General features: G+C 41.1%; 1 pseudogene; it reads right to left on the reverse strand.

The window, feature by feature from the left end:
* Positions 1-3,396: 3,396 nt before the first annotated feature.
* Positions 3,397-3,898, reverse strand: LOC102753149 (annotated as a pseudogene).
* Between the last annotated feature and the right edge of the window lie 2,441 nt (positions 3,899-6,339).

Below are 6,339 nucleotides of genomic sequence, written 5' to 3' on the forward strand. Positions count from 1 at the left end.
GTAGCCCCTAACCTCTCTGCCTACCTGCCTGATTGCCACTAACCACCTCTACCTCAGCCCCCACTGCCATAACTTCATCCAGAAGGACATCTGGCTATCTGGTCTAATTAGCCTATTACACTTTTATTATTATAGATTATTATTTGTTAATCCTCAAATATTTTTTCTTTTTCTTTCTTTTTTTTTTTTAGGGAGAGTGGAAAGGAAGGGGAGAGACACACAGAGAGAAACATAGATGTGAGAGAGACATGTGAGAAAGACACATGGACTGGTTGCCTCCCACACATGCCCCGACTAGGAATTGAACCCAGGACCCTTATATCCATTGTGCCAAAATGGCTAAGGCAGGAGTCTACTGTTTTAAAGTCCTTGTGTCATTGCACTTGTAAAATTAAGTACATGACTCATTTAGACTTAAAAAGGAAAACTTCTTTTAAAAGTTACTTTTGAGCCGAAACCGGTTTGGCTCAGTGGATAGAGCGTCGGCCTGCGGACTGAAGGGTCCCAGGTTCGATTCCGGTCAAGGGCATGTACCTGGGTTGCGGGCACATCCCCAGTAGGAGATGTGCAGGAGGCAGCTGATCGATGTTTCTCTCTCATCGATGTTTCTAACTCTCTATCCCTCTTCCTTCCTCTCTGTAAAAAATCAATAAAATATATTTTTTTAAAAAAAGTTACTTTTGACAGGGGTATGGGGGAAGGTAGGCAAATACTGTAGATGGGAATGTAAAATTGAAAAACTTTTTGAATGACAGTTGGGTTAAATGGATCAAAATTTTAAATGCATGAAACGTTTAGTCAAGCATTTCCACTCTTAGAATTTATTCTAAGGAAGTAATTGGACAAACGCTGCTTTGATTATAAAAAAGAAAAAATGGACTACTTATATGCCATGCCCTACACCCAGAATCTTGATTTGAAAAGTGATGGCTCATCCATACAGTGGAATTACATGCAAATATTTCAAATGATGGATTTCACACCTACCAGACCATCAAAATGTAAAATAGCGAGAGTTGGTGAGAATGTGAAACAATGAGAACATTGATATTCTGCTGGTGAGAGTGTACAACAAGCATGTCAAACTCTAAGGCTAACAGAAGCTAAATAAACACGGTGTAAGTTTATGTGGGCTGCAAAAAGACAAAAGCTTCAATTTTCATAGGAATGTAGGTTTATTTTTTTTTAAATATATTTTATTGATTTTCCACAGAGAGGAAGGGAGAGAGATAGAGAGTTAGAAACATCGATGAGAGAGAAACATCGATCAGCTGCCTCCTGCACATCTCCTACTGAAGATGTGCCCGCAACCCAGGTACATGCCCCCGACCAGAATCGAACCTGGGACCTTTCAGTCCGCAGGACGAAGCTCTATCCACTGAGCCAAACTGGTTTCAACTATCAGACACTGAATAACTACACAAATTAATAAGCGTAATGCTAATAAACCTATTTTTCTTGTTCTCTGTAAGCAAAATATTTCCTCTTGCGCACACCAAACAAGTCAGTCCAAGACTAATGACGTGGCCATCAGTTCTAAAATATTCACTGCTAGTATTAGTGGAGAAAAATGGAGAGTGCGCCTGCGCGTAAGGCATGTAAGGGAAATGAATGCAACACGATTATAGTAATCAGTCATTAGCGAATGTTGTAGTTCATTGTTAATAATTATGTATAACAGGATATTGTAAAAATTAAGTTATGAAATTTTTATTAAAACATTTCTAACATACCGTTATATTGGCTGGGCCACAAAAATATTCGTTGTGGGCCACAGGTGGCCCGCAGGCTGCGAGTTTGACATGCTTGGTGTACACTGATACAATCTGTTCTGGAAAAAGCAAACATGGGCATTACTTAAATGAAAAGTTGAATATGCACTTCTCTTTAACCAGCAATTCTTCTCTTAGGGAGTATAAAATGATATAACTATATCAGAAAATTACTGATATCTAGTTAAATGGAAGGATATACACCCATGTGCAACTAGGTGACATGCAAGAATGTCCATAATAGTGTTCTAGTGGCCTCAGGCTACACACAGTCATGTGAATGAATCTATGAATCTCCCAAATATGTTGAGCAAGAAAGGCAAGACCCAAAAGAAGAGAATGACTTTACCTACATAAACTTCAAAAAGAATTAAAATGAAACTATGAACAGTGAAATGAAAAGAAGTGACTACCACTTAAGTCATATAATACAGAGCTAGAATAAGAGAACTTGGCTTTACTTCAGGGGAACAGAACAATAAAGATGCCAGAAAAAGAAAAGGCAGGTTACTACATGCAAATACTAACCTTGCATATACAGAACTGAAAATACCTAAGTCAAAACACCAGTGTGTTCTTCTTCACAGGAGTATCTAATAAAAAATGAAAGACTTGTTTTAAGAGGGAATGAATACAATATGGATGCTGGAGAGATAATTGCTAAGGAAATCCCACTCCTAGTACACCAGCGGAGAAAGATAAGGTCTGGCTAGTTTAGGACCTTGAGGCAGTTCTTTTAATCAACTGGGTAAAGAAAAGTCTCATTCTTTAAAATAAAAGGCTTAAAAGAAACCTAAGGGCTTTTAATTTAAAAATTTATTGCGTGCATTGCAACTATGGCTATGCAAATGAAGCTGAGTCATCGCCCTGGAGACTGAAGCTCCACTGAAGCCTGCTAGGCAGGGAAAGGCCAGGTCTACCGGGATCCCAAGTCGTTTGTTTTGTTTATCGAGGCTCTGATGTGATTTCTTTGGGATAAAGGATTTTGTTGACTGTTTAAGAAAGTGATGTCGGCCGAAGCCGGTTTGGCTCAGTGAATGGAGCCGGTTTGGCTCAGTGAATGGAGCGTAGGCCTGCGGACTGGGGGGTCCCAGGTTCGATTCCGGTCGGGGGCATGTGCCTTGGTTGCGGGCACATTCCCGGTGGGAGATGTGCAGGAGGCAGCTAATCGGTGTTTCTCTCTCATCGATGTTTCTGACTATCTCTCTCCCTTCCTCTCTGTGAAAAATCAATAGAATATATATATAAAAGAAAGTGATGTCGGAGTTCTGCATTTGACATGAGAGAAGGTTCACGATATAATGTTAAATGAAATATAAAGGGTAAATTACGAAAACATATTTAATACGTTAACACGTTTTCTTCCAAAAATGCATGGGTATGTCTGTTGGGCATGTATATGCATAGAAAAATGCTTACACCAAAATATTATCAGTAGCTATGATTGCGGGCTCTATCCCCAGGGGAGGGCGTGCAGCAGGCAGCAATCAATGGTCCTCTCTCATCATGGATGTTTCCATCTCTTGCTCCCTCTCCTTTCCTCTCTGAAATCAATAAAAAAAAAATTAAGAAAAATGTGATTTGGGGTTCAAGTCGAGAACCCTGTAAAAAAAATCTTAAAAAAAAATCCCATGATCGTTGTTTATTATAAAGGTGAACCCTGATAGGCTTATTGGTAGGATTTCCGGTAGAGAGCACGGATATCAGGACCTCCAGACTTTATGTATTCACAGCGACCGGGATCAGCTATCAGCAGGGCCTGGCCAAACTGGATGAGGATGTATTTGATCTCCTTCTTGGAAGCCGCATCCACCTGTGGTGGGAAGGACCCACTCTCACAGTTATGGTAATAGGCCACCAGGGCTTTGGAGATGGACTGACGGATTGCATAATTCTGCGCCACTTGACCACTACCCTTCACACGCACTCTGACGTCCACGCCAGCAAATCGCTCCTTACTCAGAATCAGAACAGGTTCCAGTAGCTTGTGTTGCAGCGTGGGCCAGGCTCTCCAGGGGCCGCCCCGTTGACCATGATGAGGCCCTTGCCCCTTCTGTCTGCAGTTTGCCACTGCCCGGGCTGTCTTCTGGCGCGTCCAAAGACTGCAGAGGAGCCCTGGACAGCATGGCTGTGGGCGTGCACAAGAGATCCCACCAGGCAGCGCCGACACCGGAAAAGCTTTAAAAATTCCTTATATTTCTCTTATGTTTTAAGAAATTTCTATGCTTCATTCATGATTTCATAAAAAGCAAAAAAAAATTTTTTTAAGGAACTAGAAGGGAAAAATAATAAACATAGTAGAAGTACTAGACAAAGAGTCAAGGAAGCCAAAATTATTTTTTTAAATATTTGATCAATGGCCCTAGTGGGTTTAGCTCAGTGGATAGAACCTGGGCCTGCGGACTGAAGGGTCCCAGGTTCAATTCCGGTCAGGAGCAGGTACGTCCCTTGCAGGCTCCTGGCCCTGATCGGGGCATGGGGGGAGGCAGCCAATCCATGTGTCTCTCTCACATCCGTGTTTCTCTCTGTCTTTCCCTCTCCCTTCCACTCTCTCTAAAAATCATAGGAAAAAATATCCTTGGGTGAGGATTAAAAAAAAATTTTTTTTTTATCAATGGAAAAAAAAGGCCCAAATAATATTAGGAATGAGAAATGGGAAATCACTAAAGATGCAAAAGTGTGGTTAACAGCTGGCTTCCTATCCACTGTCATTTCTCCTCTTCCCTACTAACAGTGTCTGTATTACAGGGGCAGCAATGTGCTCAGATTGGGGGAGTAAAGCTACATTTCCTAGTGTCCCTAGCAGGTGAGAATGGCCAATGAGAAGTAAGTAAAATTCTTTCAGGAACTTCCAGAAATGCTGAGCCCGGCTCCATCGTTTTTCTTTCCTGTTCTCTGGAACATGGATGTGATGGCTGGAGCTGCAGGTACATCATTGAGACCAAGAAGAGAAGTCAAAGAATTACAGAGACCTCAGCTGGGGTAGTTGAGGCTCTATGAAATTAGGGGTTTAAACATAATTGATGTGTGCTTATTCATTCCAGTGCTTATCCTATTGATGCATAAATTGTCTCATCTTAGGCCAATAGGAGCGTCTTCAAGTGGGCTCCTGAGTCCTTTTGACTCACCTTAATAGTTTTAGATAGCTTCATTACTTTGTGGCGTGTGTGTGCGCGTGCACACACACACACACACACACACACACACACAAATACACATTTTCTGCCCCAGACTTGGAATCAGGTATTTCTCCAAGGAGCCCAGGTTCCTTTTAACAGGAAAAGGTATTATTCTTCAAGAATTGTCTTGACTCTTCTTAGCTCTTTGCTTACTATATTCAAGATATTAAAAGACCCCGTGCACACACACACACAATGATATAAAAGGAGTTTTTTTTTTTTTAAATATATTTTATTGATTTTTTACAGAGAGGAAAGGAGAGAGATAGAGAGTTAGAAACATCGATGAGAGAGAGACATCGATCAGCTGCCTCCTGCACATCTCCTACTGGGGATGTGCCCGCAACCCAGGTACATGCCCTTGACCGGAATCGAACCTGGGACCTTTCAGTCCGCAGGCCGACGCTCTATCCACTGAGCCAAACCGGTTTCGGCGATATAAAAGGAGTTTTGAAGTGTTGATGACACAAAGAGTTCTTATAAACGAAGTCCAGCTAATCAATATAAAATATCCCACCACAACTGAATACAAAACATAATCATTTTCTAAATCTTTCCGTGTCTGCCAGAAATGTGGAAGTGCATAGTAAATGCTGAAATTGGCCAAATTCCTATAAGGACTAAAATCAGGGTTAGCTCAGAAGAATGGTACTGGGTAATCGAATTAAACAATAAGCTCTTTGTTCTGTGAAAAGGCAAATACTCCTTTTCACTACCTACAACCCCAATAGTATGCAACAAACATGAAATTCAACTCTTTTGATGAAATAATACTCTTGGCTACTTTAAAGGTTAGTAGGAGCTTTTCTTTCTCTGAAAATACTGAGTTGGACAAGTCAAACTAGCATTTAACTCCTGTTGACTCTTCAAGATTCGGCTCAGATATCACCTTAAACCCCATCACCACCAGTAGAAAATAAACCTCAAGAGGTTACTTTGCAATACCTCTTATTTATGAATTATATCATTGTTTGTTGTGCATGCCACTGTCCAGTATTGGCTTGGATGCCCTTGTTTTAAATCATGGCACACTCAGTGTCTAATATAAAGTGCTCAGAACATAGTAGGTGTTCAGTAAATATTTAATCAGTGAATGAAAACTTTCTATTGCTACCAAGTTTATCCTGGGATGATCTCGGTCCTGTGGCTGCCTGAGGTCTCAGTGTTGTGGAGGGACATTATCACCAGGAGACTCTCTAAGAGGTCACATGAAGAGATATTACCTTGGGGAATTGAGAGTTGGCCTTCATCTGTACAGACACAGGAAACTAAGTGATCAGTGCACTTTATCTATTCAGAGGTTCTTTTTCTTAATAAGTATATATTGAGAGCTTTCTCTGAGCCTGGCATTCTGCTGGGCACTGGGAATCAAGGAGTTTCATAGGCAC

This window comes from Myotis davidii, unplaced genomic scaffold (assembly GCF_000327345.1).
Source record: "Myotis davidii unplaced genomic scaffold, ASM32734v1 scaffold604, whole genome shotgun sequence".
Taxonomy (NCBI): Eukaryota; Metazoa; Chordata; class Mammalia; order Chiroptera; family Vespertilionidae; genus Myotis; species Myotis davidii.